The 27,539-nt window shown below is 42.9% G+C and overlaps 1 pseudogene; it reads right to left on the bottom strand.

Annotated features, from left to right (window-relative positions):
* Positions 1–24,479: 24,479 nt before the first annotated feature.
* LOC144374806 (small integral membrane protein 13 pseudogene) lies at positions 24,480–24,905 on the bottom strand (annotated as a pseudogene).
* Positions 24,906–27,539: the final 2,634 nt, after the last annotated feature.

Here is a 27,539-nt window from a genome sequence, read left to right as displayed (position 1 = left end):
ATCATTTGTCTAACTAGAAATATATTAGACAGTTAAGGGAGCTGAAAGATTTTAATTTGATTGAAATGCATAATATATTTCTATATCAAAGGGAAAATAGGCAAAAGAGAAATTAGAGAGTACATTGCTTGCTCCTTTAATAAGCAAAGACAAGAATAACATGGGGACGTTTACATTTTAGAATAATCTCATTGGCTTTATTGCTGACGATGGGATAACAGATGTAAGACCTATGAATGAGGGGTTCAGAGTAGAGCTTACTATATTTTAGCAGAAAGATGATACAAATTTTAATGTCACTATCAGTTACCAGACGATGTTATTTAGAGTCAACAAAATATGATTACATTGAGAGATAAATTGAGAAGTAAATTGAGAAGCAAAGTTGATATATGTTTGATTTGATATATTTTGACCTGGAATTTATATATTTAAAAAAGACCTTTTATAATTTACACTAAGTGTGTACTGTGCCTCTATAGATGAAATATTTGAAGGATTTACTAAGTCTGACAATTTTAGTGTTTTAGCCTCCTGATTCATTAATATAAAATGTTACATTTTAAGTAAGGGAAGTATTTTGTTTGAATTACTGCTGTCTAAAAAAGATATTTAAATGATTATATCAAACAAGAATTTATTATGTCTGTTTTTATTATTTAATTTTCCCTTTAATGTGTTATGGAAAACAAAAGTTTAGTAATGGAAAATTAAATTTATTTTACATAATTTTGGAATAATTTTTAGTTAAGTTATCTAAGGCAAAAAATAAAAATTAAAGTTTTAGAAAGCCTGATATGTAGGAGGTGGAAAACTAGAGGTGTGCAGAATTTGTGGTTAGAGAGTGAGCCTTCCCATCTCTTCTAGATGCTTCCCTTACTCTTACCATTTCTCCAAATTTGATATTGATACTCTCTTCCCATCTTTTACCGAAGAGGCAATTACATTACTTTCTATGATTGCAGAAAGAGATGATTACATTATATTAGATTTTGACATTAAATTACACACTGGAGAGAAAGCCATGTTCTTCATTTGGTTTTTATTTTCATCACTAAGAAAATACAAAGGTGACGTGCTTTCTGTAGTCACAAGTTACTTCAATATTCCTAGTAAAACATAACAGAAACATATATATGTTTTATTTCAGTAAGATCTCCTGAAGGGAGACAATTCTTTGTTGTATACTAGAGCCTTTTCCCCCAAGTTTTGAAAAGCAAAATGTCTCCAGGTATTGTCTACTATCTCCTAGATTATGAATATGGGGTAGAGGCAAAAACTTCTATGATCAAGATGCAAAAAAACATTAAATGTTTAAAGATATTTCATCTTTTAAATTCTAATAAAATGCCCAAACACAATTCTTTTTTTAATTTAATGTTTAGTTGTAGTTGGACACATAGCTTAATTTTATTTATTTATTTTTATGTGGTGTTTAGGATTGAACACAAGGCATCGCACATGCTAGGCAAACACTGTATCACTGAGCCACAAGCCCAGCCCCGCCAAATACAATTATTGTCTAAAGAAATACGGAAAGAAAAAATCATCACTTTATATGCCTGTAGATCTAATAGATCTACAAGTGGTTTTGTTATATCATATTTATAGAAAAGAGAAGAATGGAAGATAAAGTTTTCCCATTCAGTTTTCTCAATCTGAATGCTCTTGTACTCTAAGCAAGACTTGTTGATTTTCCTCATAATTAAACATAATCTACATTTTGTTACAGCAACACATTCAAGGAGAGAATAAGGTACCAATCATTTACTTGCAGAAAGAAAATTAACAATTTGCTTCATGTTGCTTTGAAATAACCATTTAGGTTTTTAAAAAGTACCCAAGGTTTTCACCCACTTTCTCCTTACATTATTGTCATTGAACATAATAGACAGCTAATAAAAATGTGACCTTATGTGGGGGAGATATTATTTTCAATCAATCACTCCTTTGGATAAATGTTTTGAGTTATTCAATGGTAACTGAGTCCTTCTGCTCCACTGGCATATATGGGAGACACAATTAGGATTACCATAATTATCAACTACTTTCTATAAGCAAATAGAAATGATAGCTAAATAATTTTTAAGTGATTAATATTAAATATCACAATTATGAAAAAAGTAAAGAATATGAGTTATTTAATATTTTTTTCGAATTCCAACTCACTGTTTTGCCTGGAATTACACTACATTATGTTGAAGTAATTGGCAAACTATACTATTATGAGTGTAAATTTTACAAATATTGAAATTACTGTGTTCTGAATAAAATCACAAACTCTTAAAATGGGATATTTAAAGAGGGGAAAACATTAACTAATACAACTATCTAAAAAAAAATTTTTATACTTTACTGGGCAGTCATAGTCATAGTATTCTTATAAATACTTTTTAAAACTTTTTTTTTGTAGTTGTAGATGTACAGAATGCATATATTTTATGTTTTTTTATGTGATGCTCAGGATCAAACCCAGTGCCTCACACATGCTAGGCAAGCATTCTGCCACTAAGCTACAGCCCCAGCCCCAAGGCATTCTTTTTAAGTATCATTAAGTTTATAGATATTTTTTGGAAGGGATTGAGTATTTGTTCATCTATGATCAACACTTTTAGGCTAATTTTCTGTTTTAACTCAAATTTTTAAAATCCTGCTTTTATTCACATTAAAAACAAACTGCTTGATATATACTGAATAATTAGATGATGAATTAAGATGCAATTATTCCTATAAGTAGGATGTGGATGCACTGGAGCAAACACCAGCAAGAGTGTGGGCATGCTGCTAAACTGTCTCACCTACTTTTATCATGCTGTATCCACTTTAGGGATCCAATTTATGTGGTTAACAAAACTTTCAACAAATTCATTTCATCCTCATAAAAATTATACAATTGGGAGATCAACTTAATCTTCATTTTACAACTTGGGAAACTGAATAACAAAAATATCCCATAATTTATATAAAGTGGCATGCCAATAGTGGCACAGCATGGATCTGAACAGTCTTCCTTCAGTAGCAGGATTTTTCCAACCTCAATAGACATACAATTCAGTTAGCAATCTTACTCAATTCAGATTCGGACTCAGTACTTCTGGTTAGGGGAAAACAACATACTGAGTTTTAACAATCACACCTGTGATACAGATGTTGCTAGTCTGAAGATCACCCTTTAATTAGCAAAGTTCTAATCTACACTGGACAATAATGAGAGATATGGCAACCATCAGAAACACAGTTTATCCTCAGAAAATTACTCTTATGTGCAAATTGCCAACATCTGACTTAGAACTTATGCTACTTCTTTTTCTTTCTTTTAAAAAGTGAAGTTAACAAAATTTGCAAGTATTATAATATTTACAAGTATCATTGTAGCTGATTTCAGGTTTTGATAGTCAACATATGATTAATATAAACTTGAAGCTGTAATATCTACCCCCCCATAAGGCCTTCTCCTCAACCAAAAACGATTTACAATTACTCTTGAATATCTTCTTTAACATAGATTCAGTCCAAACCCATTAATATTTAGGAGTACATGTTTGTACCCTCTATACAGGAAAAGAAATTCAAGATTAACTTAGAAATCCAGCACCTTTCTAAACTTTTGCTGTTTACACAAGTGCTGACTGTAAGTGGAAAAGGAAGCACATCCTTTGAAAAATAGAACATAAATGTCAACACATTACTAAACAACTATCGTCCATAAGTTTCTGTAAAACAAAGGGATGTTCATAATAATTTCCCTTCCCCCTTACTGGTGAATTGATTTTTATACCCTAATCTAAAATATAGAATGTAAAAAGTATAAACGTAAACCAAAAAAACATATATTATTTCCCTGTGTTTAAAATGCATTGGCCCACAGGCCTTCAATACTTAAAACCTAAAATACCATTTAAATCTTTATCAACCTTTTTTTACTAAAAGAAAAAGAAGTATTCCTATTGACATATAATCAAACACTTTTAAAGTCCTGCATTTAATTTGACAATGATATCTACCCAAAGGCCATCCTGGATGTGTGTATTAGACCTAATTATGTAACTAAAGCATAACTTATTAATTAAAACAAAAGATGGGGTTTAAGACAAATCTCCCTAGTACAAGTAATTCTAGTTTTCCTATATCTCATTCAACATTTTCCTGAATGTACCCAGATACAATTAACATTTCTTCCCTGTGGGATAATTAACACTGTCACATACTTTGACAAGTTTACACACACACACACACACACACACACACACACACACACACACACACACACCACACCTTACCAAAAGCCATAATTAAATAATTGTACCTGGAAGTAGCAAGCATAAGGTTTCAAAGGTCTCATGCAATATTAACCCACAAATTATAGATGTACTTATGACTGTGGAATCCCATTTTTAATTACAACATAAATTAACAAATCTAAATAATACAACCACCATAAAGCTAAAATTCTCATTTATGCAGCTATGAGTTAAAAGAAATATAATACCAAAATCTATTGCATTTTCTGGCATGAAAGCAAAAACACAATACAAATTTAGGCTTTTCTATCAAAATTACAAGAAGTAGCCTTCTACCCAGAAGAAACCAAAGACACACAAAAGCATCTGCATTATTTTACATATGAGGTATATGGAAAAAAGTCTCTCCCCAAAGTAGTAAGAAACAACTTCTAATTTCCTGAGAAACTTGTATTTTACATTTGTTTTTTTTTTCCTGAATCACTTACACAGCCACAAAGAAACTCAGATATTAAAGAACAAGAGAAGTTAAAAGATGTCCTTTTCAATAGCCAACAGTCACCAAAGACTGTGACAAAAGAAAATAGATATAAGTATTCCATGATACTGTGCACAAGCAAGCCCAAAGTTTTACTGCTTCACTAGTTAAATCACTAAATGTTAAGCATTATTTCATGAACTTAAATGAAATCTGGTATATAAAGAGAAAAAATATGCGATAAGTGAAACTTACTTTCTATTTCACAGAAAGATTTTACTCCATCTAAAATAATCCTGTGACTTTGTGGAAACAGTCCTGGGTTAAACATTTAAAGTACATTCCTTTACCAAATGTACCAGTACATTACTGCTCTGAAAGCATTCAATATGTCTACTATGTTCTCTAGATGTATATTCATACACTGGTTTAAGCCATTTGCAGAAAATCAACAGAAACCCTTAAAAAAGTTTGACCTGACATGCAACTTTAAGACATCTGAGTTTTAAATTGACAGATCTTTACATCTTTCATAATGGAAATTATCAGAATATACTCTGAAAGTTAAGTGATTCTTCCACAGAACAAATTTAACTTGACCTCCTAAATGGTACAGATTTGACACACCATTTAGAAGGCTAAAAGAAATACTGATTTACTTCTTCTCTAAAGCAATACTGTTCAACAAAATTATAATGCAAGTTACACACGTAATTTTGAATTTGCTAATAACTATGCTAAAATGATAAAAATACAATTTTTAAAACACTTACTAAACATGCCAAATATTATTTCAACATGTAATAAATATCTTTAAAATATTTATTCTTTTACAAATTGTACTAAGTTTTCAAAATCCAGTATGCATTTCACACTTACTGCATATCACATTTTCAACTAACCACAACATCCTGGTCCATAGTCAGAATGTGGCTAGTGGCTACACTATTGAGCAGTATACTTTTTAAGTAATACTTTGAGATCTGAAATATCACTCTGTTTATAATTAGTTCACATTCATGTCTCCTTTTTAAGCTGAAATGGCTGCGACTACAAATATAAGCAAAACTGTTAATTCACTAGATAAATCAGGATCAGATCCCCTTTATCTGGGGATCTGGTTAACACAATAAATAGCAAATGGATTATTCCTTATTATGTCTCAAGTAGACTTCAGAGATGGTGCTGATCAACATGAGCAAACACAATTTGTAGCAAAAACACAGGTTAAACACCAAAATATTTTTATATCAAATCATAACACTTCCTTAATTATAGCATCCCTTCCCCTCTCATTCTTGAGCACATACTTCTATGCAATTTATTTATAATATTGCTCTCTAAATTTGATAAATTTTGTCAACCACACAGTCACCATTCAAAAATAAACAAAACACTATATAAGACACAAATAAAAAAATCAATCAGCTACTTTTAATACAATTTGTCAACCAATCTTAAATTCTGAGTTCCATTGAATTTGATTCTTCTCACAATTCCAATTAATTTACTGCTAAGAATTTTCCCAAGTCATTAGGATATTTGCTTAAAATGTAAATAATTCCAACAATGTGTTTTCTAGAAAATAACAACTACAACCATAGCTTAGCACATAAAATTTTTCCTTTAGGCAAGTTACTGAATAAATCAAACAGATACAACTATACTCCTTTTTAATGCTTTTACATTTTGTAACACCATATTTAACAATTTCTAAATTAGGAAAATCAATTCAGATTGCACACAAGCACTAACTTTAAAACTTAAAACCTTACAGGTTTCTACAAAATACTTGTGAATAAATATATTCCACAGAAAAACAACAGAAAAATCAACACCACTCAAACAAATCTCAGCAAGAAGCACGAGATCACTATATTCATAAGTACAGAATATATGATACATGCTAATAGTATTTTTCTCCTAATTTAATTCACCTAGGCAACTTTTGTTTAAAGCACTTGCAAAGCTTTAAGGAAGCAAACATAGCTAGCTAGCCTCTTCTGCTGCACATACATACAAGGATAATACATTCATCTCCTGATATTGTTCCACAATTTAGAAATCAAAACAACAAAATTTGTTTCTTACCTGCAGTTAGGAGAGAATTAAGGGTTACTTCAGCTAAATCCTTCTGAATTCCATTAGTGAAATGAGAACAGACAAAAAAGATTTGAGACAGTCTACAGAATAACCAGAAAATCAGAATGCCCTCTACCATCATGCAGGTAAATGCAAGGCTGGTTTTGCCTTCAGTAATGCTAACATGGCTGCTTCCTCTTTGTTCTCAGAGGCATAACCCAAACTCCTTAACAGAAAATTGCAGATTTTTTCTCACTTGCTACTGTAAATAGATAAGTCATTTACACCTGATTTGAGAAAGTCCTCCACTACTACTCAACAAAAGGATATAAAATCTATTTTAAAACTCTTCTTACCAAAGAAATTCTCTTTTCAAGCTTATATGCAAATGAGACAAAACGGAAGGAGGAAAAGCACTAGAATATTTTTGACAATGACTTCAATCCACTTTTACTGTGGTAAAAATTAGAAAGCTATTGCAAGAGTACATTAATAGTTTTGTCAATATTTTATCTGTTTAAAAAAAAGTTTAAAATTTACAAATACCTTTACCAATGAAAAACTTCCAAGGACTATTTTAGCAATCTTAACCATTTCTTTTCTCTGATCTTAGGTACAGCACGTAAATTTAAATTTCATACTCTTGGAGGAAAGAGGGCCTTGAGGTAAGGGAAAAAGCATTTCTCTGATTTTCTTGAAATTTAAAATGTTTTCAAAAGTTGTTTAATGTTCTCTCCATAAGATTACAACACACTGAGAAGAATTTTAAATTATTTCAAAGACTGCTGCTATTCAATGTAATATTCTCAAGTTCATTAGTGTTTGGTTAATGGTGCAATGACGGTAAAAATGTATAGAAAAATAAGAACATGAATCGCTATAAAATACAATAATTGATAAGTTTTTATATTTTCTTTTTCTTTTAGTTGTGATCAATGAAAAACAACAAAACATCAACATTAGGTAATGCTATAGGTACATTTTATGTTTGATACAAGAGTTCTACTCAATACAACCACTATCACTGATGGAGTCCCATTGATGGATTTTTTTTTTTTTTGCCATCATAGAAAATAAAAGTCAGCAGGAAACAAATAATCTTTCACTTACAACCAACAAAATGTTTTTTCCTGCTGTTCATTTTCACTGCTATGTCAAGAACATCCACAAGTTTTAAAGATGTGCAAAGTTTTAACAGCAAAGTGACACCTGAGATTGTTAATGGCTACTTTTCAGTTTTATTTGTTCTCACAAGAACAAGGAGGGATAACTATAACTACAAAAAAATATACCTATTATGCAGGATTTAAAGACTTGTTTGTAAAACTAAGCAAATTTAAAATCTGCTTTCAAAAAAAACCAAGGCCTGACATTCAACATTTTTTAGCAAATATAAACTTTTTTGACCATTTCCTTTCATGAAAAGTGACACATTTCCTTTTATGAAGCTGCCACCACAGATGCCTGGACTGACACCCATGTGGACACATGCTAATTTCACTCAAGAGTATAACTCACAAAAGGAAACAAAAGGAAGCATCTAATTGCTTGGAAGACAACCTGACAATGTTACCTTTTAGCACTAGTGGATGACTTACCAGCGGTTTTGAGAGAGTTTGGTGCTCTTCTTCCACTGGGTGGCAGAAGGTTCTTTCTTCATGATCTTCAGGCTCTGGAGCAGCAGGGACTTGCTGGTCTGAATCTGAACTGCCAGTGCTGGTGCTGGGGCTGTCCATCATCATCGGACATTTGCTTATCACTGGCCATCTTCATGAAGTTTTCTAAGTGATAAGTTTTCAAAGTTTTCCAGCAGGAACGAGGCCGCGGCAGGAACGAGGCCACTGAACAGAAAAGAGAAAAGGGAAGACATGTTAATCTAAGAAATCAATTAACAGCTTTTCCTTATCTTAATATCATTCCCAAATTGTATCTTTATAAAAAGGCTTCAAAAGTGTTCACATTTATTGTATGAAAATGTTACTGGGGATAGGATGAGTCTTACAATGCCAGCTCTCAGGGACTGTGGAAATAACCCACTCACGTTTTTTTCCATTCCTTGGATAATCTATCAATTGTCTACTTTCTCAGAAGGCATGAAAAAGATTTGCTGGGGAACTTAAGGCAAGGAGTATTAACAACATATGACACACTGTAAATAACAGATTTTTATGAAAAATGTTAAAAAGTCACTACAGGTCTAAATATTCACAGACTGACATGGGTCAGAGCTACCAAATTCCCTTTCCCAGAGGAAAACATTCCTTGTTATCCGCTCATATGCTTACTTAAGGTGAACATTCCTCTTCTATGCACTTAAAACCTTTAAACACAAACTAGGAAATTTAAAACTCAATTAACAAGCTGCCCTAGCCTTTTCCAGGGCCAGCAGTGAAGATTCATCCAGCCATCACCAATGGAAAAGCAGAATCCAAACTGCACTTTCTGCAAAGCTCCCCACTTCACCAATGTTCCTTGCTCTATCTTTACATCACGGGGGTCATTTTATCCAAAATTAATGAAAAGAAGGGTAAAAGCCCAAGGAAAAACAACAAAGACCCAAGAACTGCAACAAATGTCTGTGCCCTCATAGGCAAGCTGCTGCCACTGTCGCTGCTGCCGCCGCCGGCGACCACACAGCTCTGCAGCCCTTGGTGGGGAAGGCCGCCCACAGACAGCACACCGCTCCAGCTGCCAAGTTATAGGAGCAGCCAAAAGGCCCCGCAGCTCACGGACACCGGTAGCGCCAACACCCTGCGAAAACGTAGCTGCCGCCACTGCCGCCACCGGTGCCCTAACTGCCCACCCCCCCACCCCCACCCCAGCCCCGCCTCCCTACCTTGCCGCCTGAAGGAAGATGCTGCTGCCCCCTACTGCCCCACAAGCCGACCCCAGCCCCGCTGACTTACCTCGTGGCGGGAATGAAGCTGCCGCCGCCGCCCACCACCACAGCCCTAGCTGCACCCAAAACCAACCCCAGCCCCGCCACCAACGAGGCCGCTGCAGGAAAAAGGCTGCTGAAGGCCCCCACGCCGGCCGCCCCCCCCAACCCCGACGACCGGCCCCCTCAACCCCGCCGGCCGGCCCCCCCACCCCCGCCGTCCCACCCCCCAAACCCTTCCGGCCGACCCCTCCAACCCCCACCGGCCGACTCCCCCAACCCCGCCGGCAGGCCCCCCAAACAGCACGGGAATGAGACCACTGAAGGCCCCCACGCCGGCTGGCCCCCCCAACCCCGCTGGTTGGCCGGAAATAGGCCTCTGAAGGCCCCCACGACGGCCGGCCCCACCAACCCCTCCGGCCCCCCCACCCCCGCCGGTCGGCCCGCCCATCCCCGCCGGACGGCCCCCCCCAACCCCGCCGGACGCCCCCCCCAACCCCGCCGGTGGGCCAGAACGAGGCCTCTGAAGGCCCCCAAGCCGGCCGGCCCTCACCAACCCCGCTGGTAGGCCGGAACGAGGCCACTGAAGGCCCCCGCGCCGGCCGCCCCCCCCAACCCCGTCAGCCACCCCCACAACCCCGCTGGCCGGCCCGAACGAGGCCGCTGAAGGCCCCCACGCTGGCCGGCCCCCCCCAACCACGCCCGCCAGCGACCCCAAACACCGCCGGCTGCCCCCCCCAACCCTGCCGGTGGGCCGGAGCGAGGCCTCTGAAAGCCCCCACGCCGGCCAGTCCCCCCCACCGCCGGCCGGGCCCCCACCCCCGCCGGCCGCCCCCCTGCCCGGCCGCCCCCCTCCCCCCGCCGGCCGGCCCCCCCCAACGCCGCAGGCCGGCCGCCCGCCACCAGCCGCCCCCCCACCCCCCGCCGGCCAGCCGGAACGAGGCCACTGAAGGCCCCCACGCTGGCCGGCCCCCCACACCCGCCGGCCAGGCCCCCCAACCCCTCCAAGCGGCCCCCCCAAACCCTCTGGCCAACCCCCCCTCCCCCGCCGGCCGACCCCCCCTTCCCCCACCGGCGGACCCACCCCACCCCCGCCGGCCGGACCCCCCCACCCCTTCCCGCCGGACCCCCCAACCCCGCCGGCCGGCCCCCCCATCCCCGCCCGTCCGCCGGAATGAGGCCGATGAAGGCCCCCACGCTGGCAGGCCCCACCACCACCGCGGGCCGGACTCCCTACCCCCGCCGGACGCCCCCCCAACCCCGCCGGTCGGCCGAACGAGGCCGCTGAAGGCCCCCACGCCGGCCGGCCCCCACCAACCCCACTGGTCAGCCGGAACGAGGTCACTGAAGGCCCCCACGCCGGCCGCCCCCCTCAACCCCGCCGGTCGGCCAGAACGAGGTCGCTGAAGGCCCCCACGCCGTCCGGCCCCCCCCACCCCCGCCGGCCGGCCGGAATGAGGCCGCTGAAGGCCCCCACGCTGGCCGGGCCCCCCAACCCTTTCCGCCCCCCCACCCCCGCCGTCCGGCCCCCCAAACTCCTCTGGCCGACCACCCCAAACCCCCGGCCGCCCCCCCACCCCCGCCGGTCAGCCGGAAGGAGGCCACTGAAGGCCCCCATGCTGGCCGGCCCCCCCACACCCGCCGGCCGGGCACCCCAACCCCTCCGGCCGGCCCCCCCAACCCCTCCAGCCCCCCCACCCCCGCCGGCCAGCCAGAACGAGGCAGCTGAAGGCCCCCACGCCGGCTGGCCCCCTCAATGCCGCCGGCCGGCCCCCCAAACCCTCCGGCCCCCCCACCCACGCCGTCGGGCCCCCCAAACCCCGCCAGGGGACCCCCTCCAACCCCACCGCCCGGCCAAAACAAGGCCGCTGAAGGCACCCACTCCAGCCGCAGCCCCCAACTCCTCCAGTCAGCCGGAACGAGGCCTCTGAAGGCCCCCAGGCCGGCCAGTCCCCCCCCCACCGCCAGCCGGCCCCCCCACCCCCTCCCCACCGCCAGCCGGCCCCCCACCCACCGGCCGGCCCCCACAACCCCCACCGGCCGGCCCCCCAAACGCCGCGGGCCGGCCCCCCCTAACCCTCCGGAACCCCCACCCCCGCCGTCCGGCCCCTCACACCCCCTCCGGCCGGCCCCCCCACCCCCTCGGGCCGGCCCCGCCCACCCCTCTGGCCGGCTACCCCAACCCCTCTGGCCGGCTACCCCAACCCCTCCGGCCGGCCCCCCCACACCCTACGGCCCCCCCACCCCACCGCCCGGCCTCCCAAACCCCTCTGGGCGACCACCCCACCCCCGACGGCCGCCCCCCCACCCCCGCCGGCCGACCCCCAACCCCGCCGGTCAGCCAGAACGAGGCCACTGAAGGCCCCCACGCTGGCCGGCCCCCCCACACCCGCCGGCCGGGCCCCCCAACCCCTCCGGCCGGCCCCCCCAAACCCTCGGGCCCCCCGACCCCGCCGTCAGGCCCCTCACACCCCCGCCAGGCGGCCCCCTCCACCCCCTCGGGCCGGCCACGCCCACCCCTCTGGCCGGCCCCCCCAAACGCTCCGGCCCCCCCCCCACCTCCCGGCCTCCCAAACCCCTCTGGCCGACCCCCCCAACCCCCGCTGGCCGGCCCCCCCCAACGCCACCGGCCGGCCCACCCCAACCCCGCCAGTTGGCCGGAAATAGGCCGCTGAAGGCCCCCACGCTGGCCGGCCCCGCAACACCGACGGACGGCCCCCCTAACCCCTCCGGCCGGCCCCCCCAACCCCGCCAGTCGGCCAGAACAAGGCCTGCTGAAGGCCCCCACGCTGGCCGGACCCCCCAACCCCGCCGGCCGGCCCCCCCAACCCTGCTGGCTGGCCAGAACAAGGCCGCTGAAGGCCCCCACGCTGAAGGCCCCCACGCTGGCCGGCACCCCCCCAACCCCGCTGGCTGGCCAGAACGAGGCCGCTGAAGACCCCCATACTGGCCGGCAGGAACGTGGCCGCTGAAGGCCCCCGCCTTCCGGCCCCCCAACCCCGCTGGTCGGCAGGAACGAGGCCGCTGAAGGCCCCCACGCAGACCGGCCCCCCCCAACCCCGCCTGCCGCCCCCCCCAACCCCGCCGGAACAAGGACGCTGAAGGCCCCCATGCCGGCCCCCCCCAACCCCGCCCGACCGAATGAGGCCTCTGAAGGCCCCCTGGCTGGCCAGCCCCCCGAACCACGCCGGAAGACCCCCCAAACCCCGCCGGAATGAGACCGCTGAAGGTCCCCACGCTGGCCGGGCCCCCCACCCCCGCCGGCCCCCCCAACCCCGCCCGCCGGCCGGTCCCCCAACCCCGCCAGACGGCCCCCCTAACCCCGCTAGTCGGCTGGAACGAGTCCGCTGAAGGCCCCCACGCCGGCTGGCCCTCCTACCCCCACGGGCCGGCCCCCCCAACCCCGCCGGCCGGCCCCCCAACCCCCGCCGTCCGGCCCCCCAAACCCCTCCGGCCGACCCCTCCAACCCCCGCCAGCCGACTCCCCCAACCCCGCCGGCAGGCCCCCCAAACAGCACGGGTATGAGACCACTGAAGGCCCCCACGCCGGCTGGCCCCCCCAACCCCGCTGGTTGGCCGGAAATAGGCCGCTGAAGGCCCCCAACACGGCAGGCCCCCGCAATGCCGACTGACGGCCCCCCCAACCCCTCCGGCCGGACCCCCCAACCCCTCCGGCCCCCCACCCCCGCCGGCCGGACCCCCCAACCCCGCTGGTTGGCGGGAAATAGGCCGCTGAAGGCCCCCACGCTGGCCGGCCCCCGCAACACCGACGGACGGCCCCCCTAACCCCGCCGGCCGGCCCCCCCAACCCTGCTGGCTGGCCAGAACAAGGCCGCTGTAGGCCCCCACGCGGCCGGCCCCCCCCAGCGGCCGCCCCCCCAACCCCGCAGATCGGCCGTATCCAGGCCGCTGCAGGCCCCCACACGGCCCTCCCAACCCCACCGGTGGGCCCCCCTACGCCGCCGCTGAGGTCACCAACGCCGGCCTGAAGGAGGCCGCTGAGTTCCCAAACGCCGGCCCCCCCACGCCGCTGCGGCTGCTGGCTGCCTTACCTTGGGGCAAGAAGGAAGCAGCCGCTGCCACTCAGGGTGACGCCCATGGGAGCCCAGACCTGCTGCCTTACTTCAAGGCGGGAGGGAAGCTGCTGCTGTGTCACCCATGCAGACCCCAGCCTCCTGCCTTTCCTCAGGCCTGAAGGAAGCTGTTGCCGCTGCCCCCCTCTACTGCCCCTATGCGGACTTGGAAGCTGCCGCTGTCACGCCTGGCTACCCCCCACATGGACCTCAGCCCCCGACCCTTACCCGAGGGCCAGAATGAAGCTGCAGCCTCCGCCCTAGCTGACGACCACCGGACCCAAACCCTGCCAACTTACCTCCCTGTGGGAAAGAAGGTTCCGTTGCCACCGCCCTGGATGACCACCAAGCGGACCCCAGGCTCCTCCCCCGCTCCTTACCTCCTGGCGGGAGCTAAACTGCCCTGCTGTGGCGCCGCCGGCCCCCCCCCCTGCGACGGCTGCCCTCCACGCTGATCCCAGCCTCACTACCTTACCTCGCCGCTTGAAGGAGGCTGCCACTGTTGCCCAGGCTGCTCCTCAGGCGGACCTCACTTGCCACATGAACTATGCTGCTCCAGCTGCCCTCTAAGTGTACCCCAGCCCTGCTTCCTTACCTCACCTCGAGAGTAGTTTTGCTTGTTTGTGTATAACTACCCCACAATAGACTTTTGTTATTTAAGAGGGCTACAGGAAATCTTTGCCTGCTCTTATATTTAGGAATACAATGACAAGGAAAGTGTGAGTTTCTGCATGGGTGCACTCATAGCTATGTGAATTGAGTGCTTAACCCACCACATTCATTCACTGACTGCAGAACCATGACCTGTGCACCTGTCAGAAAATATGAGCCATATGTATCTCAGCAAAGCTAAAACCATCACCCATCACAGACTACCCTAACTTCTGAGAAAGTGTGAGAATCAGTGATCTTTATATTCTAAGGGTCTCCCTATCATATGTAACATATAAATATATATGTGATATCATCAATTCTAACATGTGCCTTTTATCATCTCTAAAATCAAAATGTACCATCCAATAAATGATGTTTTCAATCACTCTTCGACAGGCAGCAATTGTGATGCAATTACATTGCTTGGGACTGCATGAACTTGTCCATTGCTCTTTATATTGTGATGCACGATAAAAATCCAAGAACAAATAAGTTTAAGAAAATTATTTCAATAAACATAAAATAAAAATTCTAAGTAACAAAAAATATTATTACAGTTTAATTGGTAATGATTTTTCATTTATAATGGCACACAAAATGTTGCATCTTTGAATTAACTCTTTAACTTGATATTATAATTTATGCCATTGTTTAGCTGACAACAATTTTTCTTAGAGGCAAAATAATGATTATATTATAATCAAACTTTCAATTTCATGTCATGGCACAAGCACATACTAATTTTTAAGACTAGTCATTTATCAATTTGTTGACTATGTTAAAGAACTCAGAATTATTGATAGAGTTAAATGCATTTATCTATTAAGCTAGGCAGTAGACATTACAAAATGTTTACACTAGATCTGGAAAGATGATTATAGCTAATAGTTCTTAAGCACTTACCATATGTCAAGCACTATTCTCAGTTCTGTACGTGTCCTAGGACTTAATCCTTTTGCAGCACTATAGGGTTAATATTATAACTCTCCCCATTCATTTTATATATTAAGAAACCGAGGCACGAGAGGCCAAAAAATTATCCAAAAGATACATAATAAGTGTGGAGACAGGATGTACGTTAAGATTGTCTGACTGCAGAAACTGATCCACTTAGACATTATAGTCACAAATGTTTGTCCCTGCCCTTAAGCAACTAAGTCTAACAGAAGAAAAAATATACCAATTAAGTTTAAGGGTAATGTCATAAAGGAGTTAGATATAAAGTTCAAGAGATGTGCAGGAGAAGGATCATGTAAGTTCGTTTGTCACGACATATTTGTGTATCGTTATCTAATAAATGTCTGTCTTATTAATAAATCTATAAGCTCATCAAGAGGCAGGGACTTTGTTGGCTGGTTGTTTGATCAGCTGTTCACCTAGTGCATAGCACTTAATTGTTTTCATTTTTGCCTCAGGGAGTAAGAAAGGCTAAAGAGAAGCAATATTTGAGTAGACACTCAATGAATATGCTGTATGATTTTTGTAAATTTAACAATATGTTTCAAACCCGTACAGTAAGCAACATGTTGGCTCTGCAATTCCAATGCTCATAATTCATCCTAGAAACTATATGTAGTGCTGAGAATCGAACCTAGTGCCTCACACATGCTAGGCAAATGCTTTACCACTGAGCTACAACAAAAGCCTCCTCATTCTAAGGAAATAATAAAAATTAAGGCACTTTGTCCCAGTTGCTATTAAGGCTAGGTTTGTTAATGTAGTAGTACCTTTTCCCATGAATAGATAGATGTCTGAGAGTTTGAGAAAGAAGGCTGACTCAAATAGCTTTTGAATTAGCTTCATATTTTAGTGTACATGTTATATCTGTTCTTCTAATAATTCCATAGATAATGGAGATTAATTAAGCTGCCAAATATATTAGGCATTTCATGCACTAAAAAATAAAGCCAAACCATTATCTCATTATAACTCTGCTCCTAAAATTATCCTATTTGTTTATAAAATTCTGTAACAAATATATGTTGAATCATTGCACTGGAAAAATCTCATAGTACTAGTGACTTGGGGAAAGGGATTGGGAGTATGCAATAATAAGGTTTGAAATTTATAACTTACCATCTTAGGCAATAAACCTAGCCAAGTTTCTTAAAAGACAATTTGAGACACTAATAAAACTTCTGCCAAAATAATCTTTTGCAGAGCCAAAATAACTATAGGTATGATAAACTGGCCCTAATACATGAACTTATGAAAAAAACAGACTATCTGTAATTCTGATATTGCTGTTTTCTTGAAAAGTATGCATGGGAGAAAGCAATATTTTGTATAGCAAGTGGCAGAAATGCAGACAGGCTTCCAAATGATAATAATTTCTATTCATATAGAATTGTATAATTTCTAAAGATTCTTCACAAGAAAATTCTTTATTTGGTTTCTATGGTTATTTAAAGAAGTCACTTCACTTTTTGGTAATGTTATTTCTTTTTTTCTTTTCTTTTTCTTTTTTTCATTTTTTCAATGCTGGAGACCCAATTCCAGGGCCTCATGCATGCTAGGTAAGTGCTGTACCACTGATGCACATCACAAGCCTGATAATACTCTTTCTTAAATAAATTTTTTTATAGCTCCAACAGTGTGATAATAAGGTAATTTGAGAGAGAATTCATGATTGGTTGATGAGAAATGATCACCATGCTGTCAGGAAATATAAGGTAAGTCACTACAATGTTTATATCTGAAATTTTCATTGTTTCTAATTAGCGTATTTATCTCTGCTTCAGATTCTACATCATTATCCTTCAAGACTCCACTTTACATATATTCTTATTGTTATATCCTCTAAATAGACAATTGGAAACCACAATAGTAAACACTGCATAAGAGGAAAATTTGACCTCTTAAAAGGAAAGAGTTGTCTACTGAGACTTGATGTGAACAAATGAATATTCATTCAGATAAACATCTGTTACTTCTACAAGTCATTGCAGTAAATCAGTTTTAAGAGGCTGTACAGAGATGAATATCATATCATCCTCCCTTACCCCAAATCAATCTCTTACAATGGAATTTCTTTGTTTGGATTTCATATAACACATACTACATTAAAATACACTATAGTTTTTTAGCTCAGGCAACACAAAGCCTGTGCATATGCTTCTGAAATCAGTCCCTAATGGCTGTTTGTAATTATTTGGTATTTGCAACACACAACTTAGGTGAGTTTATTAAGTTTTATGGTTGTTAATGCTGCAATGTTGAGATTTGCAGTGTCTTTTTAGTAAGCAAGTACATGTTCTTGTAGCAAATTGAATACCTGTGCACACACATATACATGTATATGTATGCAAACACACACACACACACACACACACACTCACACACACACATATATACAAGAGGAAAGAGTTGCTTTGCTAGACTAATTACATCATATTTAGTTATTAATTCAAACATTATTTATATCGAACTAGGCACGGATTGCCAGGTGATGCTTGGAATTTTCCTCAAACAACAACCTTACATGACTATTATTTGAATATGCTAACATAGTTAATGTACAAATATAATTTCTTAGTATCTTATGTTCTTTACAGGAATTAAGAAATTTCATAATTCTACAAAGTATTCTTCAACCTACATTATGGATGTTTTGTGAGATAGGTAGATAGAGTAAGACATTAGCCTTTGGAGATTAAGTTCAACCTTTATCCTTTCATGCCTTCTCAGACTTCAAGTAATGCAGAGGAAATTTCCATGCCTCTAATGATTTCTTGGTCTTTCTGGCAACCAGCTCCCATCTTGTAGGCATGTAGAGGTAGCATTCAGTCACCAGTCCTTACGAGCATAGAGAAGGCACTTAGACCACTGGAGATTTCAAAGATTGTAGGAGCAATGTGTCAAGAACCAGGTACAAATACCAAATATTTAATTTTTATTGTACCACAGAAAGACATTGCTAGCATTTTTTAAAGATTTGCTGCCTACCATACATTTTTTGTCCCTGATTTCCTTTTATACTGTCTTCTTTAATATTTTATTGATTTTTCATAGAGATATGTTTTGATTTCTCTTTCTTTTCCATATATTTAATGTGATTTCACTCAGTCTTAAAATTTTGTATAGTTACAACAGTCTTCTTCAAATTAATAAAAACTAAATTGCATATAAAAACCATATTATTAATCTTTTCCATGGACTTTATATTATTAACATCACAATTTATATCATTTTGTTTTGTGTAGCCAAGAACATATCTTATACTATTGTTTTAAGACTTATGTCTTTAACTTTTATACTAGAATTTAACAGTAATTGCCACAGTACTGTTACAATGATATATTATTCTGCATTTATCTATGCATTTACCTTCAATAGAAAGTTTTATACTTACCTATGCATTGATAGTGCTATTCAGCTTTGGTTTGTTTTAACTTGAAGAAATTTGTTTAACATTTCTTGTAAGACTGGTCTTGTAATGATAGACTTCTTCAGCTTTGTTTTTGAATATATGTCTTCTTCAACTTTAAAGGACAATTTTGTCAGATATTACATTCTTGGTTGTTGCTTTTTACCTTTCTGCATTTTGAAAATGTTCCACTGCCCTTTTGTCTGCAAAGTTTCTGCTGAGACAGCCATTGACTACCTCAGGGAAAATTCCCTTTATGTGATATGTCATTTTTCACTGGCTGCTCTCACAGTTCTCTTTGTGTCTGACTTTTCACATTTCAATTATAATTTCTCTCAATGTGGAATTCTTTGGGTTCATCTTATTTAGACTTATTTGGATTTTATAAGTCTAGTTGTTCCTTTTTAAAAAATTTCAAGTTTTTTTCCCCATTATTTATTTGAGTAAGTTTTTGGGTCTGTCTTTTCCTTCTTGGACATTCATTATATATATTGGTCTACTCAATGGTGTATTCACCAAACTTCCTTCATTCTTTTTCACGTTTTTTCTTTTTATCCAATTAACTGGGTAATTTCAAATGACCTGTCTTCAAATTCAGTGATTCTACAGCTTGATCTAGTATGATGTTTTGATGCAGACTGAATTTCTTTGGTGAATTTTTCAATGCAGTTACTGTTTTCTTTGAAGTCTAGACTTCTTTTAGCTCACATGTACCTTTGCTAAAATTTTCATTTTCTTTCTTTATTTTTTTTCCAAGTTAATTTTGAATACTTTGCCAGGTAATTCATATATTATGTGTCAGTAAAATTGGGGTCTTGAAGTTTCATCTTCTTCCTTTTGGAGAGGCATGTGTTCTTATTTGTTCATTTTCCTTGTCTCTTAGAGTTAATACCTGCACATTAGAATAAGCAACCATCTTTTCCAGTCTTCATAAATAGGAGTTTTATAGAACAAGACTCTCAGTAGGAAGCCCTGCCAGGGACCTTTCAAACTCTCTGTGTATGTGTCTTTGCTGGATTTGGTTGTGTAAATTCCCAGTTAGGGAAGTTCTTTTTATATTTGTTTGCATTTATTTATTTATTTCCTTCATGAATTCACAATCTTCTGCTGCTTCTGGATTCTGTCTGTGGTATCACTGGTTTTCTGGTGCAGCAGCACACCTGGACTCTTTTGAGGTCTCAGAAGCACACAGACATCTAGATTGTACCAGATCTCATTCATGCTCTGAAAACAGTGAGACTGAAGCCAATTCTGAATGTTTGGAATATTTTTCTTTCTTCTCTCTTCATTGCAGAGATGAGCCAGGCTCTGAGATTCTCATTGATTATTTTGTGCTGAGCCAGGAGAGGGCAGAAGATGACTGCATAGTAGTGCAAACTTTGCCTTTATTCTCAGTTTTCCTTGTATATCTAGAATATGCCTGGTCTCACCAGTGCTCTTAGACAGATGAGATAAAGTTAGTCCCTCAGACAGTCTCTGAAAATGCTGAAACATTGCATGCTTGATCCAGCTATTCCCTTGCAGGGAAAAACTGAGATTTGGTGATTTCTTTACCCACTTTATTGAACAACAAAGACAGGATATGTATGAAAAGTACTTACTTGATAGTCCAAACTGCCACCTTTCCCCCCAGTGTGTCAGGTATCTGGAGGATACCATCAGTGCTTTAAGGTAAACAAGACAGAAGCGAGCAGCCCCTGAAAAAGTTGGAAACTTATACATACAGTCTAATTCTTTTCCTCCTCGGGAACTGGAATTTGGTGGTTTCCATCTGCTTACTTTTCAGTTCTACGAAGTTGAGGGACTGTGGCAGGTGCATACTTGCTAGTCTAAACTACCATCTTTGTTCTCAGTGTCTGCTACATGTCCACAGCATGCCAGCTTCTCACTTGCTTCAAGATATGTGAGAAGGAATCAGACTCTTGGGTAGAATTCAGTCCCTGGAAAATTTAGAATGTTGGACACGCAGTCCATCTCTTTCCCTCCCATGAGGAACCTGGGATTTGGGGGTTTCAGCAGTGAACTCTGCGCTGAGCCTTGGGAAGGGCTACAGAGCATACTTGCTTAATAGATATCCTCCACATTTTTCTTTTTGTTCTCAGGGACTCTCACCCAGGGTCACTTCCTGTTAGGACTCACATTCAGGCAAGAAGTGAAGTACCCAAGTGTTACCCTTGGGTAGCCCTCAGGAAAGTCAGAAAATTGGATATGGACGTATAGTTCAGACCCACCCTTCCCTCCTCAGGAAGAAGCTGGTGCTGCAATTTCCTAGTGATACTCTGACACTGTGCTGGGAAGGACTTATGTTGTTAGGGTTTTATGGGTTTTGCTACCAGTTTCAATGTGGCTAGTTTTGTGCTGCTCATAAAATAGAGTTCTTCATTTTTCACAAAGGGACTTGATCTGTGTTTCTTTGAATCTGTGTGTCCAAGAGGGAAGGAAAAGCCAAAGCTTCTCATACCATTTGTCTGAAGTCACCTCCCAATTTTTCTTTCTGCTTGGCTTTCTTTGCTTTCCTTCTGCCTTCTCCATGCAGAGCCGTGTTTCCTCCAACACTGATATGTTATTGGACTAGTTTGTCTAGCTTATTGCATCCAGCATAATCAAATCTCATGTAGATCTGTCACAGGTTCATATTCATGTACATGTTTATAAATACTCATCTATCTGAATTTGGCAGTATTTACAAATACACTTTTCTGCATTTTCTAACTCAATAACACATTGTGGGAATTTTTTGAGTTATCAAGTATGGTTCTATTGTCTAGTGGCTATGTAACATTCCATTATGAAAGTGTACAAATATTTTCTTCTCTTTTCTACTGAAGGTAATTACCTTATCTCTACTTTTCCCCAGTACAAACATTTGCATAGGTGTTTACAGATACTGAGGCTTTTATTTTGATGGGAATTTTCAGGAGTGGAATTTCTTAGCCAAAAGGTTTTTCACCACTCCACTTTCCTAATATCCTCCTTTACTGTATTTGCAGGGAAATGTGTTATTCTTTTGTTCACATCCTCAAATAGTCCCTGTGACCTCCTGAGCTCCAGGAGTTATTTGGCTGAACACCTCTAGAGAGGATTCAGTGGCCATCAGTTTCTAATTTCAAACGTGGAACAGAGATGGGCTGTTGCTGAAATGTCGCGACCCCCCTTGCCCGCAAGGAAGACGCGACTCAGGAATCTTCTTTCAGCAGTTTATTCAGGCCCTTGATATTCTTCTAATGATTCTTCTACTACCCGGAATAATAATTGGATGCCCCTCCCAGCCTTAATAAAGCACCTTGAACCCCAATGCAAAGCTGCCACGTGTACCCTTCTCACAGGGTGCTAGAAAATGACACGCCAACTTTCTCTGATAAGGAGCTGGGAACACGCCAACTCTCTTTGATATGGAGTTGTCCTTCACAGACCACAATGGAGCCAGCACCATCATGTAATGGCGACCACAGTCCGCAGGAACGGCTCACCACACTGAAAAGTCAGTTTCTACATTGGGCAGGGGCTCTTGTCCTTGTTCTTACTGATGGGAAACTCAAGCTCAGCCTGTGTCAGCCTGGTCATCCAGTTAGAGCCATCTGAGCAGGTGAGAAATCACAGGTGCCTTTGTATACTCATCAGTGTCCTTACTCATAAGTCTAAAAGCAGTCATCTTTGAAATAAATAAAAAAATGAATCAATGAGATATTTATAATACTAGTAGAATTAACTATAGATTCTGTTCCTTTTTAAATAAGAAGTTCTAGGTTGCTTATGGTGAGTCAGCATGCATAAGTCTGTCTACATGAAAGTAAGGTTGTCACAGAATTTAAAATGTGACTCTTATCTGAAGTTGAGGGTTGGTAACCAGATGTATACTTGAAACACTAGAAGACATTAGCCTAATTCTGGGTAGTCTTGAGAAAACAGATGTGTCTCTTTTTAACTGTCTTTCAAACCTACATACTCACTGATTATCAAAATACAGACAATCTGGGACTTAGAATAATTTGACTTATGTTTTTTATCAGGTTTATGATAATGCAAAAACCATATATATTTGGTAGAAATCATACTTTGAAATTTTAATGTTGTCCTTATCCTTGCCAGGCAGGTTTATGGCAGATGCTCTCTTAGTACTAGGCAGCAGCAGCCAGCTTTGTCTCCTAATCAGCTCTGTGATCAGGATGGGAAACGACCAACACTAACACCCTGTGGTGTTCTGTGAGTTCAGTGGGTTTTTTGGATATAGGCATTTGATAAATTAAATGAGATATTCAGTGCTTTATTATAAAATGGGTTTTATACTATAGGCTAAGCTACGTGTTCTGAGCATGCTTAACTTAGGTGAGGGTAAGTTATAATGTTCTGTAGATAAATTAGGTTTGTTAAACAAATTTTCAACTGTGATATTTTCAACTTATGACGGGTTTATTGGGAGGTAATATCATTATAATTTGATGAATTCCTATAATTTAAGTTATATTTCTCCCCCTTATGCCAGAGAAAGTACCTCAGATGGAGGCTACTTGTTTTGGATGCAACCTCCTCTAATTGTAGAGTATGATATCTTTGAACATTGGGGACAATTTTGAATTTGAGCATTAATGACAATTTAAACTCAACTTGAACCAGGGCAAGTCACTCCATGAATGTTGAATATGGAAGGAATGTCTTGCTTATTGATATGAAAAGCTGGGAGTAAAAATAAATTTTTTCTTTCTTTTTATAAACCAAAAGATTTTGACCACCAGCATGCTGAGGTCCCTTGTTAGCTGAACTGAGGGAACTAATTCAGTCAGTGTTTTGTCTAAATCTTGGTTCATTTAGCATTACAATCTGTATGCAATATTAGCTGGAACTGTTTACAGTTGTTTTCACATGGATACATGCGCGCACACTCATGTGTATATGTATACACACATATTTATATATTTTTGTATACATATGAATATATATATATATATATATTGAGCTTTTTTGTTAGCCATCATTATTATAAAACACTTTTTTTTTTCTTTTTGGGAGCGTGATGCTGTAGACTGTGAACCCAGGGCCCTGTACATGCCAAGCAAGTGCTCTGTACTGAGCTACACTTCTATCCAGGTTGAATGGCTTTTTAAGCTTCTACAATGCAATATGTGCTATTTTCTTGCCTTAAACAAAATAAAGGTAAATTTCTTCTGATATTTGATGCTTAAGTTTGATATAGATGAAAAATAAGACTGATTACAATTTTTTTACCACAATTTTTAAGTTAGAAGCATTACATGGAAAGACTACAAGAGATTTTTTTTTTTCCATTTAGAGTTGTTCTCCTAGCTCTAGGGTTACACAGTTTCTTTCTGAACTCTATTTCAGAGTTAATATCATCAAATATTTTAAGCATCTAACCTAAATACTCTTATTCTTGTTTTAGCTCTTCCAACTCTCTAGACCAGGATCTATGAATTTGGGGGGGTCACACTAGAAATATGATCTACATAAGAGTCCTGGCTGACAGTAATGAGATGCATCCCAATTTCAGACAAGTTAAAACATGAAGAATACATTTTGAATATTAAAATATACTTTTCAAGCTTGAAATGTTTATGAGATTCACACCAGTGCAAACAAACAAGCAAAAAAATCCCAAGAGCCAAGGAATAAATGTGTTGAGCAGAAAGCTATCGAAACAAAATATTATCATTAAGATGAAATTTGCAAAGGTCCAATTTGGTTTTAATTCCCTTGATTACTGTATGGCTTACATATAAATTTTTTGAACTGGATATGAAATCCAAGTATAAATGTTCTTCAGTCATTTAGTATATTTAAAAGCCAAGTCACTAAGACAGAGGCTCACAATTGCCTTTCGTTGTATACTAATAAAGGACCCTGTCTGGGATCAGTGGCCTTCATCAGTAGGTGCCCTCCTTTGGCGTGCAGATCTGATTCTGTGTGGGGAGGATGAAGGGTCTTCTTCAGTTTCAGACCCTGAAGGCTCATGATCTCCCTCCTGGGATCCTGTGTCTCCCACTAGTTCCCGTAGAAACTTGAATTTAGATAAAAACAGATGCCACACAAAATACCAACCGCACACCATCAGCAGCAGGACCATCAGCAGCGTGACCACGAACACCAGCAGCGTCAGCAGCCCGACGTTGTGCCACATCTTGGGCGAAGGGTGGTCGCCACAAGGCGGCGGGCAGGCGTGGCGGGGGCAGCGGACAGGCACGAGCGGGCTTCAGCGGCGGGCACCGCGCGGCCAGGCGCCGAGGCGGCATGGGCGGCGTGCGCCCCTCGGCAGCGCCCCCAGGGGGCGGGGAGGCGCGGCGCAGAGGCGGGCACCGCACCGCGGCCGGCCGTCCACCGACCCTCCTTCTCGCCTTTGCGGGCGGGGCGTAGGAGGGAGCTGGGCCTCAGGGCACCGTTTTCCCCTCTTCGCTCCGGGAAGCCCGGGACCGCGACGCCCGAAGACCCCCGTGGCAGCCGGATGCGCTTCCATGGCGGACGCCGAGTGTCTGAGGAGAGGGAGTGAGCACGGAGACACGTAGCGGCCACAAGGCCCAGGTTGTCGCCCGCCCGAGGATCCCAGGGCCCCCAGGGACGCCAGATGTCAACAACTCCCGGCGGCTGCAGCAGCGGCTTCTCCTGTACCATTTCCTTCAAAAGGCTTGGAGCCAGGATCCTACAGGAACTGGACAGAAGTTGATAGAATGTACAACAATGAATGAAAACACGAAACACTGACCCAGCTGAGGGCCTAATTTTTATTTCATCTCCTACCCTTACCTGCTGGTAAAAAGAAGATGATGGAAGGTTTGATCAATGTCTTCACATCAAGATATATTTTCTTTGAAATATTAAACACTGGTGAAATGAGCAGTATATGGCCCAGGACTGAGATGCAGAAAAGAGGTTACAGGGGCAACATGCACAAAAGCCTCTTTCCCAGAAAGAAATAGAAAGGCAAGAGAGTGAGTTCCTGATGGAACAAATGCAGTTCTCATTCTAGGGCTGTCAGGCGGAAGACTGCTGTGCCCCGGTCTGGGACTTCCTGGTACCTGTCACTCCAGTGTGGCATGTCTGCCCTTATGGAACCCCAACAGCAAGTTTCTGCCAAGTTTCACTGCCTCCCCTTTCCGCTATGTGCTCACATTCATCTTTGTTCCGAAGGGAAGACTAATGGGTGGTGTGCTCTCATCTGGGAGACAGAGGGTGGTAAGAGTTTCCAGGAGGACAGAGACAGGCTGATTGGCTCAGCTAATCAGAGCATGGTGTTAATGAGGCTAGGTCATTTCCTGGTCCCCTACCACACCCAACCAGCAGTCTCCTTTCTGAGGTCACAAATTACAGTCTTCACCGGAAAAGGAGGGACCAAGGAAGAGGGTGGGGAAAATTCCATGCAAAAGCATCCTCTCTGCTGAAAAAAAGACTTATGCCATTGGGGGGTTATTGGCATTTTCTCCGCACATCTCATCTCTTGTTCATTTGGGACATGAACACAGAGGAACACTGCACCAGTTAGTTTTGGCTGCATAACAAATCACCTCAAAAAATTGATAGTTGAAATCAACAATGCATGATTCTTTGGATCACCTGAGCTTGCTTATGAATTAGCGATAGAGGGTGGTTGATTTTCATGGTCTGGTGGTCGCCATGCTGGTGGGCAGGTTAATGCAGGACACAGGACTCCTGCCTCTTCTTCTTCAGCAGACTAGACTTCTGCCCATGACTCTAATAGATGAGATCACAAGGAAAAGGAAGAGAGGGAATACTCCCATTTATGCTGGCTTATATTATTGGAATATTTTGGATTATTCCAATAATCCCATGATTGTATTAGATTTATTCTAGAAACAGAAATGATAAAACAGCATTAATACATTTTAAATGAATGGTGGTGATTTTAATGCAGAAATTGTACTGAGTGCTTTACACACATTAGCTCACTGAATCCCATGAAACAGGCAATAAGCAACTGCTCCAAACTCCAGCCAGAAAATGTCAGAATCAGTATTCAAAATCCAAACTTGAACCACCATAATGGACAGTCATCACTCATGCACTCTGGGAATTCCATGCCTATGCCAACAATGCCTCCATGGTTCAAAACTTTACTGGAATTCTGCTTTTAAAGTCCACAGAGTTTGGGCACTACTGAGGGAATTGGTCAGAATAGGCATTGCTTCCTGTGGTTGCTGCACAGAGATCAAATTTGGCCCAGATATATCAGATGACTGAGGTGAGTGATCCAGCTGGATTAGATGGATGACAACCAATGTGTGACAAGAGAAAAAAATGATTCAGTTGTCTAGATGACAATGTGATGTCTGGCTCCTGATCATTTTATGGACGGAATTTGGATTTTTAACTCTAGTTCAACTGACAATTCTGCTTAGTCTCTCTGAGACATGGGGCTGATTCCTTCCTCCTTCCATGTTTCCATTTTCTCCTCTGCATAACAAGAAGCTTAGATTACATGAATTCCAAGATTCTTCCAGGTCTAGGAATAAATGACTCTGCAAAACACTGTTCCTTATAAGAGATCATTTTCACCTAAAGTAGTGTAATTTCACATCTTCAAAATAAAGGCATGCCTTTGCCACAACTTCCTACTCAGGACATGGGGACAGAGGTTACTGTGTAGCAACAGACCTGATTCCTTGGGAAATAAGTAATTTCAGGGAAGAATAAATATCATAATCTGGCCAGGAACTCAGGCTTGAATACTGTGCATCTTGCCTCTCAACCTCCATGCTTCATAAATTTTTATCATTTATGCATTGACTTTCCTGAGCAGGAA

Source organism: Ictidomys tridecemlineatus, unplaced genomic scaffold (assembly GCF_052094955.1).
Source record: "Ictidomys tridecemlineatus isolate mIctTri1 unplaced genomic scaffold, mIctTri1.hap1 Scaffold_89, whole genome shotgun sequence".
Taxonomy (NCBI): Eukaryota; Metazoa; Chordata; class Mammalia; order Rodentia; family Sciuridae; genus Ictidomys; species Ictidomys tridecemlineatus.
This window is presented reverse-complemented; position numbering and strand designations above follow the sequence as displayed.